Raw genomic sequence first — 11,473 nt, 5'->3', positions numbered from 1 at the left:
GACTCAGTTTTGAGGATGAAAACAGTGTACGAAAGATCATCCCACCAAGACGATTTAGAGGTATTAGATCTGTGCTATCACTGTAAATAACGCAAGGTTGGTCACATTGAAAGACAATTTCAGTTTTAACTTTGTTTCTTGCAGAAGAAGAAATCCAGCCCAGAAGAGCACAACAGACACAACACTGTACATATAAATACAGCATAAAACAAATGAAGTTGAAATGATCAAGGAAAGTCAAAATGCATGTTGTCTATACATATTTTCTTTAAGTGATCATTTTGTTTTACAGTTCAGGAGGAATCAAGATGAGGAACAATTTTAGATGAGGAACAACCTGTAACAAAAAATACAAAAAGATCTATGTTGCCCCAAGCACCTCGCCGTGAGTGCATTTAAATGTTTTCAGTCATATAGTTTTACTTCCATGGAATTAAAGGAATATTCCAGTATTTGTGGTATACTACTGTATACTTGTTTTCAAAAGTATAGTCACATGATTTACACATAATTATGCTAATAAAATCTTTATGGCAAAAAAAAAAAAAACTACAGTTCAAGCATGTACAAGAGTGCAACTGTTGGACTAAAAGGTCTTACAGACATCTTTTTTTTAATCTAATGATTTATTTAATTTTATGCGTTTAAAGTTCCATCTCCTTAAACATCACAACTGCAGCCACATCAGTCCATTTCTGCCAATTGGAGAATCAAGGTACATTAAAACTGTTTATTTTTTTTATTTTTGATAACTAGACACATGGATACAGATATTAATCTAAATAGTGTTTTTGTGACTTGTTAGGAAGTGTGAATGATCCACAATCTCTTCGAGATGGTAACTATTTCATTTCATTTTATACCATGGTCTGGGTGAATACTCGATTCTGATTGGCTGCAGGGTGTCCATTAAAAAGTGATGTAGGACACCTAGTAAAGGAGTCCTAAAACCATTAGATTTCGATTGTAAAACTAATTAAAATATAAACTAATGTTTAAAAAAAAAATTATTTGGCAAGTGAACATGGTATAAGCAGGTTAATGCCCTTTGAGGTGTCCATTGTCAGGCATTAATGGACTTCGGTGGAGGCAGGAAGTCCATCCCAAAACTGGACGTCGGACGGTTCAAATTCTGAACAGAAATATACAAGTTATTTGAGAATTTGGAGAGGAGAATCATACTGAAACTGGACGAAATCCAGGAAAACATCACATCAGCTGTCAGAATGAAGAATATGAGCCAGTCAAGCACCGCTGTCTCTGATCTCACAGAGGTGCTAGAGGAACCTAGTAAGACTGTGGAGGAATTAGAAGAGCTGTGTGACAAGCTAAAGGATGCTGACCTTACACTTTTTTTTTTTACTTCAGATCATCTTTTTTTTACCACATTAATTTCACACGTCTAGTACAATCATGTGGTTTTGTTTTTTCTTGATACACCCTGAAAGAATGGAAGTGAAATGTGACGACATGTCCCATAGGTACATTGTAACATGACCATATGACAGATTAAAATGTTATCTGATCTAATAAAACATAATAGGCTGCAAAACAAACTATAATATTTTGTCAATAAAATACAACTATTACATTTTTCATATAAAATGCATTTCAAGACATTTAAATATCAAAAAAGGATATGAAATAGCTTTAAAACCATGTCAGCGAGCAGTAGATTGTCAATACCTCTTATCACCTCTTTGTTATCCATTACTCTTTATTTTTACGTTACAAAGGCCCATTTTCAGTTCAAAATGTTATAACGTTTAACATTTATAATCTAAAACAGTTGTAAAATATGAAATGTTTAGTTTAGGTACTATACTTACATCTTATCTCGCACTTGACCGTAAAAACACGTGTCGATCTGTGGAGTCGGGCTGCTAAAATTCGCGCTCAGCGTCTGTGAATATAAAACCGGCCTACTTTGAATTGATTGGTAATCTCGTCTAAAACATTGACGAGCAGTGACATACCAACGAGGCTCAGATGAACACAACACGCACGCACACACAAACACCCTGTCCTCTGATTCTGACGTGCGATTGAAAAGCGCGCTGATTATATAATATATAAAATTATATAATTTGCTAAATAATAATTAGCAAAATTTGAATAATAATATCTAATATTTCATAGGATTATTGATGTATAATTTATTTCCATTCACTTGTTGTGTCTCCCAAAATGCCTGATAAACATAATTTAAGTCCTGATGTCCTGTACAGTGGACATGTATGAAATCAATGCCCTATGTTCTGTAACAGAAAGTCTTTTTTTCATTTGAAACCCCATAACATTTTCCTGAGATGTTGGTTTATGAAATACAATTTGAAATGTAGTCCGATTTAAATTGTAATTCACCTTTGGCTAAGCCCCGCCCCCCTTAGTTACTGTGGCTACGTCCGTCAACTTCATCTGGGCTCTGGGGCCTCATTTATAAAGCTTGCGAACGCACAAAACGGGGCTGAAAACATGCGTACGCCAGTTCCTGCGCAAAAGGTGGGATTTATAAAGAAAAACTTGACGTGAAAATATGCGCACCTCCACGCAAACTCTGACCCATGCGTACGCACATTTTGAAGACAAAGCAGTTTGGCGACACTGATGGTGAGTTGAGGAATTGACTGCGGATAAAGGGAATTAACCCTTTGCAAAATGGCAAAATTAAGTTTGACATATTTCAATATTTACAAGTTGCTCATAGGTCCCGGTTACAACAAAAAATACAAACTAGAAACTACAAACTTGTTGAGACAAACTTTAAGTTGGCTTGAGAAAGCCGGACCAGAGAGTTTGAAGAAGTTTAAAGTAGTTTGATGTTTAAAGTAGGTTAAAGTTTGATAGATAGATAGATAGATAGATAGATAGATAGATAGATAGATAGATAGATAGATAGATAGATAGATTTAGAATGGTAGTTTAATTGAATCTAGGGCTTCAGGGAGTTTATATTTGAGTTTTTGGCTTGTACACTAATGGCCCACCGTAGTCTTGGCTCAATTTGAGCACTCTGCAATGTAAGTCTATGGGATTTTTATGATTTTTAATATTAATTTTTAAGAAAACTGAAAGTCAAATCAGTTTGAAAAGATATGGCACACCAAGTCAGAACAGTCTGAAGGTCTGACCCGAGTTTGGAGTTTGTAGAATTAAAGCTCTAGGAGGAGTTAGAGTTGTACATTTTTAGTAAGAATAATAATAATAAAAAGTTTAAATAAATTTCAGTAAGTTGGCTTTTCCAAGCCAACTTAATAAGTTTACATAGGATTTGAGTAAGTTGGCTTTCTCAAGCCAACTTAATAACATTAAATCACCATTATGGGTCCTAAAGATACATACATCCATGTTTAGTTTAAAGACATAAAAGGAACTATATGCTGAAAGTACGTAAATTTAATTTCTTTCACTTCCATTCTTAAATGGATGTAGGCCTATCACTCATTATGCTTTAAAAAACACAAATTTCCTTGCTCCTTTAATATATGCATGGCTAATGAGGTAATTTGCATTGTCTATATATGGTTGAATGTGGGCGGAGAAAGGGCGGTAAATGATTTTTTTTAGCGTGCGCAAATTATCAGTTAGGCTGTGATTTATAAAGTGAAAATTGCGTGCAGGTGTGCGTACGCACGGTTTTATAAATCTGATATTTTTTTTGCGTACGCCATTTTTGGCTTTTGTGCGTACGTACACTTTTAGTAAGGTTCCTACGCACAGTTTTATAAATGAGGCCCCTGGTTTGGTATCAACATGGCTTATGCTGTGACAGCTCTTCCTGCTGAAATTTTATCAAACTTTTATAAAGCAGCAAATAAAGTGTCTGATAGAAGTAGGCAAAAGGGGCTGCAGTATGCGTTTTAAGGCTATATTCAAGACTACTGTACAGGTGAAACGCAAGCAACATCAAGGCATCCAAATAGAGACAAAATCATAATGGTCACAGTGAAAAATTGAACCACCGCATATCCTAATCGAGACGGAGGGTGGGACTAACAATATCAAGGAGCAACACTGTTCATGCAAAGCTGGGTAGGTCTCTATTCACTTCTATAATCGTTATTACAAAGCAAACGGACTACGCGAGTATAGTTGTATTTATTAGCAGCGTGTGCTAGCGTATCAACAATTAGTGTAGAGAACCGAAATCATAACCTAAAATTGTCTAACTAGTATAACTTCACAGTAAGGTTAAAAGCAAAATTTATCTTAGAGCACACAAAAGTGAGCTTGTTGATCCTTGAGGGGTTTCGCTGACTGTGAGGACGTCCACACAGTTTAATCCAAAAACGACACTTGTCAGGTTTGACTTCGGTTTTGGGAAGGGAAAAAACGGACACCCCCCTCCAACCTCTCTGGGAAACGCGTATCTGTGTTACAAATGCCCCAGGCACAACGTTTAACCATATTTTTGATAAAACCACGACGGCAATAGCCTGCCGAGACCAAAAATATGAGACGCCTGTGTTAAAGTCAATGCAGCGCTGTGAAAAAGTGTCGGACCTCTGTGGGAGCTCGTTCTTGCCTGCGCTGTGATTGGTCAATCTACATTCTAGGGCGTGGCTTAGCCAAAGGCAAATTACGACGTTTCTCGTGACATCGAAACAACGTTGATCTCCGACGTTGATCCGGCATCACTTTGCTCATCGAATTAACGTTGAATCAACCTCAGACACGCCATTCAAAACTAACGGAAAATCAACGCAATTGGTTTGCTTTGTTAAAGGTGCCATGTGTAATTGTCTGGCAAAAAAAATCAAGTCATACTCCACATTCCATACCAGATGGGGGCAGTATACCTCACATATCAAAATATGTGATGTAGGATATGGTATTTTATAAATCACACACTATAAATATGATAAAGAAGCAGAAACAGATCGTTGCAGTTAAGTAAGATATTTTGAAGAAACAATAATGATTTGTGACACACACACACACGATTTGCGCATCGCCATCATGTGTGTATTACAGGTAACGTTATTACATTGCTTCCTGATATCACGTGCGCAAACACAAATAACTATTTATATATATATATATATATATATATATACTACAGGGCCGTTGAATGCTTGTATCTGATAACCGTGAAGCTCTTGTAATTATTACTTTACCCAACCTCTCCATGTCGAGTGATGCAGTAAACATCAGACAGCGCACGTGAACCGATCATCTCTACTAGGCTATAGTAAAAAAAACACGAACACTGTTGAAAGATACAGTAGGCTACAAATGACCTGTTCGCGCCACAAATTGTTCTCCGTCCTTAGCAACCGAGTCATTGAATGTGAAACAGCAGCTGCTGTCGTCAGCGAGCAGCACTCTTCAGACAACGAGGGCGCGCGCGCCGCGCTGATACCTCCGTTTCAGTTTCTCGAACCCGCGCAGTGCGGCGGTCAGAACACGGAGACCATTCTGCCCCTATAGCTATGCGTGCGAAAGCATGGGGAGCGATCCCGGGCGTGTCAGAATGGGTGCTGAACGTTGTAAAACAGGGCTATGCGCTGCAGTTCGCTCGCCGTCCCCTGCGCTTTCGAGCCCGGACCGTGACGAGCGGTCCTTTTCTTATCTGATCTGATTTGTGCTTCAGAGCGCGGTGGTTGTAGGGGTCTCTTGCCAAAGGCTTCAGCCATCCTTCCGCTCTCTTCCCTGAATTGAAATGAAGTAGTGGGCTATACTTTCCACACGATAGACATCAGGTTCAAGTATGCCCACAAGCCGTGCGAGTTATTCGTGTCGTGTATTGCAGGTTGGCTGGTGGTTATGTGCCCCGCATACCGCCTCCCATGGCCGAAACTGGTATTACGACACCTGTCGGGCCGTGGCTAGAAATGCTAATGCTAATTAAGGTTGATATCTCTGCAGCACTATAACTTGACATTTTTTTAATGACATCATTGCCCTTATTTCTTCTCATTCTTTTGATGCGTGTAGCTCATTTTTTGGATATTTTTACCTCAATTTTTACACATGGCACCTTTAACGTTGAAACGATGTTGATTTCAAGTTGTTGAAATGACGTTATATAATCAACATCAAATCGATCTAGTTGGTTTGCTTACCTAACGTTAATAGGATGTTGATTTCAATTGTGTAAATTACGTTATAGCTATAGCTACCATAAACACATTTTCTACTTGTTTAAAAAAATCTATCACTTATTTGATAAATTAGTCTGTATATAGGTAATAATTTATTAAACACGTACATCACATTCTTTAACATTGCTTTATTATTTATACAAAAGATACATTTACAAATACATTTTTAAATCGTCTGTATATAAACCCTATATAAGAGTAGGCTACACAACTCTTATATAGACATTTTGAGTGTAAAACATTTACACTCAAAATACACAGACATTCCACATTCTGCAGGCCTTCTTTCGGCCTCAACCAAATGCAATTCAACTTTTTTGACATTTGTATATATGACAAATAAACTTAACTCAAAGCAAATTTCACTTAAATGTTACAAGTTTGCATCCCTTAATATTCAGTTGTCTATATCTCTTTGATATACTTACATACAGTATTATAGCCTATGAAGTATTATTATAGCAAAACCGTTGACAGTGGAATTTGTAGATATACGTGTTAAATAACATTACGGTGTCCAGCAATCGATTTAAATAGTACATTGGGTTTAATTTGTCGTTTAATGATCTAATATGTGTTGTTAGTGCCGAGAAATTTTTAAGTGAAAAAAAAAAAGATGTTTTTGCCTGCCGTGTCTCCCCTTAATTAATTAAATCAATATAATAATGAAAATGCATACATTTGTACTTTATGAGGGCTCATGGTGGAGTCTTAGGTTGTGCAGACCTGTGCAGATCATATGGAAGACCAAGGCGGAGTCAGGAAGACTGGAGAACAAGCGTGATACCACTGGACCGGAGGGCCAAGGTGCAGGTAGAAGATAGAGCTGGTGGGAATGACAAAGATGGTGAAGCTGGAGGGATGGACTACAGTGGAGCCAAATGATTGCAGGGTGCAGACAGAGTCAGTTGTTAGAGGGTGACAGATTATGTGTAGTGTCCTTATAGTCCTACAACACAATAAAACAAGATGTTGTTGTTTGTTGTAGTTTTATACAATGTTAAGCAGATTACCAAATTGTATGCAAATTATAAATATATGCAAAACAACATTTACAAATACTAAATATACTCACATCAAGTAATTTGGGCAGAGGGCCAAGTGGAGACGGTGAAGACGGTGATGGTGCAGCTGGAATGTTACGTTATGTCACATCTATGTGTGTGGCTTGGGTGTTCTTTGCCGTTTTTATTTTCTTCGTATTGTTTTCTGACGATTTCCGTTTTTACTTTCTCTTTCGCAGGTAACGTGCTGATTAGTTCGTCTCTGCTGTCAATCATCTGAGAGGAAGGTTTAGCGTGCTGATGTCAGACGACGAAATCCAATCATATCGTTACCGGAAGCCGGGGAAACTATAAAAGGACACGCGAACGCCACTAGAGGAGGCTGCCCTTTGTGTGTGAACTTGATTTGTGTTTGTGCTTATAGTTTTTGTTTGATTTTATTTTGGGTTATTACTTATGAAGCCTGGTTAGTGTGTTCTCATTCTCATTTTTAATTAATGGCTGTTGTTGCATCTACTTTTACACAGGATGATTCCTTGAGGAAACTTGTTAAAGAATGTGGCGTTGACTCAAAGGGCTCCAAAATGGATCTTCTCCTTCGTTTGAGGGAGATGAAAACAAGCAGCACTTATGACAAAGTGTTTCAAAAAGTTTAGGGAGCATCTGGTACTGTAAGTGTCCAACATATATGTAGTTATATTATTTATGTAATGACATAAGAAAATATTTAATTGTTGTAAACATGGCACTATGTGTCTGTATGTGTACCTGAAGACAGCTAGGTTAATGGTCAAGCTAATCATGTGTATTTCCATTTCAAGGTGGCTGGGCAGTGATCATGTGTCCTTGTGGCATTGTGAACTCGGTCAAATTCAACATAAGAGCTGAAAGCCCTCGCGATTATGCAGATATCTTGCTTTCCTTCCAACAGTTCTCAAACGTTGTCATCTATGATTTTGCTCGAGGATTAGTAACTCATACTAACCTTCGGGAACCAAAGAGACTGCCCTTCAGTCCATATGAAGAAAGAGTGGCTGCAGCAACCCCAGAGAATATTGCATCTGCCAAGGGAGGGGAACTGAAAAGGAATTTGCCATGGTTGCAGTTAAAAAAAAGACCCACCTGATCTTAATGGCCATCCTGCAACTGGTTCTGCAGAACACTATGCATTGTATGACACTTTTCATCAGTACAACACAAGAGATGAAAAGGATGCTCTGAGATTAATTGGACTTGTGCCTGAGCTATGTGGGTGGGTTGGACAGTGGAGCAGCTGTTCTCTGGCATGCGAAAGAACAACTACTTCATTACCTCTCTCTCCCCAGCAAGCCACATCTTCCTTATACGTAACATTTTACATCACCACAATGAGAAAGTTAACCAGCAGGCACTGGAGGACTTTAACCCCCTGGGGTCGGCGGTATCGCCAGCGATACCCGTTCGCTTTTTTTCTTATCAGTGCAAAAGAGAATTAAAATACTCGGTTGAAGTGTTTTACATCATTCAATCCTGTTAAGTGTCAATTTTTTTGTGTATACTCACAATAAAAAGAAAGTGTTGTGCTTTTTGCCAAATAAAGAAAAGTAAACATGATGCGATGATTCTACCTTCTTTCTGTCAGTGAAGTCCATTCTGAAACGCGACCGAAAATAAACTGTAACTCAGCGAATACTCAGTCACGCAGACATACAGGCATACAGCTTAAATTCTCTTCTTTTAAATTAGGTAATTTATATAAAAATAAAATATAAACAATGACATGACTACTGAAGCTAAGGTCTGACTCTAGAGACACACCAAGATTCCTGACTTGATTTTTAGTTGTTTGACCTCTAGATTGAAGGTATGCATTCACCTTGAGAACTTAATCTTTGTTTCCAAACGCAATGACTTCAATTTTGTCTTTGTTTAACTGAAGAAAGTTTTGACACAACCAACTGTTGACTTCATCAATGCATTGGAACAGGGAGTCAATGGGGCTGTATTCGTTAGGCGATAGGGCCAAGTAGATCTGTGTGTCGTCTGCCCTGAGGGACCCCGCATGTCATGGATGTCCACTCAGACTTATGGTCACCTATACTCACATAATAACCTCTCCCTCCTAAGTATGACCTGAACCATTTTAGGACTATCCCAGAAAGCCCCACCCAGTGATGTGAATATGTGACGTCACCGCACTACAGTCTGCAGCGAGGGGTGTCTCGTTTATCACGTCACTTCACCACGTGACCGCAGCAAGCAGGCTCCTGATTGGTTAATGTGGCGTGAACTGATGTCAAAGTTCCGATTTTTCAACTCGGGCATCAGACGCGAATTTCCGTCAAACACGTGAATGCACAAAAAGCACCAAATAAAATCACTTGCGCGTATCGCGCCAGACGCTCAATTCACGCGCCTGGAGGTCCTGCGGTGCAGATGAGGCGTTTAGAGCGGACGCGAGAATGAGGACGCGCAAACGCGTCTTTACATTGACTTAACATGGAAATCACTTGCGCAAGACGCTCTATTCGCATTTGGTGTGAACGCAGCATTAAAAAGAAGTGTATTCTTTGATTGGTTGATCTTTTACATTTACATTTACATTACCCCTCTCAGTAGTCCACATGCACTTTGACTTCAAATACTTAAGTATATTAATAAGAAGGCTCTTATACTTTTGAGTAATATTAAATCAAGTTTAAAATCAAGTAGAAAATATGTGCTTTTTCCACCAATGGTTATGCAACTGTAAGTGACTAAATTATGGGGGGGGGGGGGGGGGGGAACGTTTATTAGCACACATGGTAAACCAGATATTTAGAATACAGTAGGAAAACTTTGAAGGCAAAACATAAGGAAAAGCACATTGGAAGCACATCGTAAGCACACGCAGAATAACACCAACATTAGAGGGAAACCGCAGGACAATTACTACAATTTATCCTTTCACACTGGTCTGCACAGATTTGGCAAAACTCGCTGCAGAAGTCTGGGTGGGTGTCTACGCTGATTATTTTGAAAAGTTCCCTCCTTCTTCCGCGACCTACATATCCTATGGGTTAGCAAAGAAAATAAATATTTCAATGTTCATTATTTTTGTAACATTTTAATTAATAATTGAACGCAAAACACTCCATGGCAACAACTAACAATGCATTCCTGGAGTACAGTGTTTGTATATGTCTCCACATTGCCTACACATTTCCAGTCTGTACATTTTGTAGTACTCCGCCTTGTAGTATGTGGAGAAAACAGTCAAATTTGTGACACCTGTACACATAATTTTTTTTTTTTTTTTAATCACACATTCAAAAATACACAAGGCTGGAATTCATTAACCAGCCAATCAAGCAAAAAGCAAAAATCACCTGAATTTCTTAAGATTTTTATAAAAATATGTAACTTTTAGAAAAGTAAAAGTTTTTCTGGAGTCTCTGATTCTTTGTTTTGAGGTGAAGGGGGGCGTTAACAGTTTTACGTTTCTCCACATAAATAATTTAGAGTTAATTAGGAGGCGTTTGAGAAACTATACATGTCGTTACTTTCATATGGATTAATTAAACAGAGAATATTTGTTATTAATATAATTTACATAATTTTAAAATAGAGTCTCCAAGAGTTGTAAAAAAATACGTTTCAAGTCTGTGTGACAAACATTCGCTGAGTTACAGGTCATTTTCTGTCGCGTATCAGAATGAACATCACATTGAGAGAGACGGCAGAACGCGCATCATATTTTTTTTCTTTATTTTACGAAAAACACAACATTTTGTTTTTATTATGCGTGTACACAAATAAAAGAAGACATTTAACCGGTTTGAATGGTGTATAACACGTTACGTATATGTAAGATCTATATCAACAGAGTATTTTTAGTCTCTTTTGCACTGATAAGAAAAAAAGCGAGCTGGTATCGCCGGCGCAATTAGATTGTGTGACTTCCTTGCATGGCAACTCTGACTGCACAGTGTTACCAAGCAATTAACACTTACTGTCAAGCCAACGAAAATGGGCTCGTCTCCTGAAGCCTTCCCGTGTCACAAGGTCGAGTGCACACAAGGGCCAGCTTCAGAATTGCCTCGTCACCCTACTTGAGAACCACATCAATAAAAATGTCTTCCAGAACAGATGCTGGCAACTGTGAGCAAATAAACAAAAAAAGACAATATAAAAGAAGAGATAATGGCCCCAAAGCCCAGTTCTTTAATTTATCTATATGTCTTTGGTTTTGGTATATATGTATGTAGTGGGTAAAAAGTAAGGGATGACGGCCAGACTGTTTTTATTGTGAAGTAAAATCTAACAGGGTGATTGTGAAGTCAAGGTCGTATAAAATCCACATACTCCCTGTACAAGGAATACAAACACCGGTATTCTGTGAGGTAA

At 38.2% G+C, this 11,473-nt stretch overlaps 1 long non-coding RNA gene across 2 annotated transcripts; it reads left to right on the top strand.

Moving 5' to 3' along the window:
* Positions 1 to 6,078: 6,078 nt before the first annotated feature.
* LOC307004486 lies at positions 6,079 to 8,553 on the top strand. 2 transcript variants are annotated; one of them, XR_013799050.1, is made up of 4 exons: positions 6,079 to 7,007; positions 7,348 to 7,499; positions 7,636 to 7,779; positions 7,930 to 8,553. It is a non-coding gene; the product is annotated as an uncharacterized lncRNA (long non-coding RNA). The 2 variants fall into 2 exon arrangements; XR_013799051.1 differs by having other exon boundaries at positions 6,079 to 7,499.
* The last annotated feature ends 2,920 nt before the right edge of the window (positions 8,554 to 11,473 follow it).

The sequence above is a fragment of the Phoxinus phoxinus genome (genome assembly GCF_949152265.1).
Source record: "Phoxinus phoxinus genome assembly, chromosome: 9".
Classification (NCBI taxonomy): Eukaryota; Metazoa; Chordata; class Actinopteri; order Cypriniformes; family Leuciscidae; genus Phoxinus; species Phoxinus phoxinus.
This window is presented reverse-complemented; position numbering and strand designations above follow the sequence as displayed.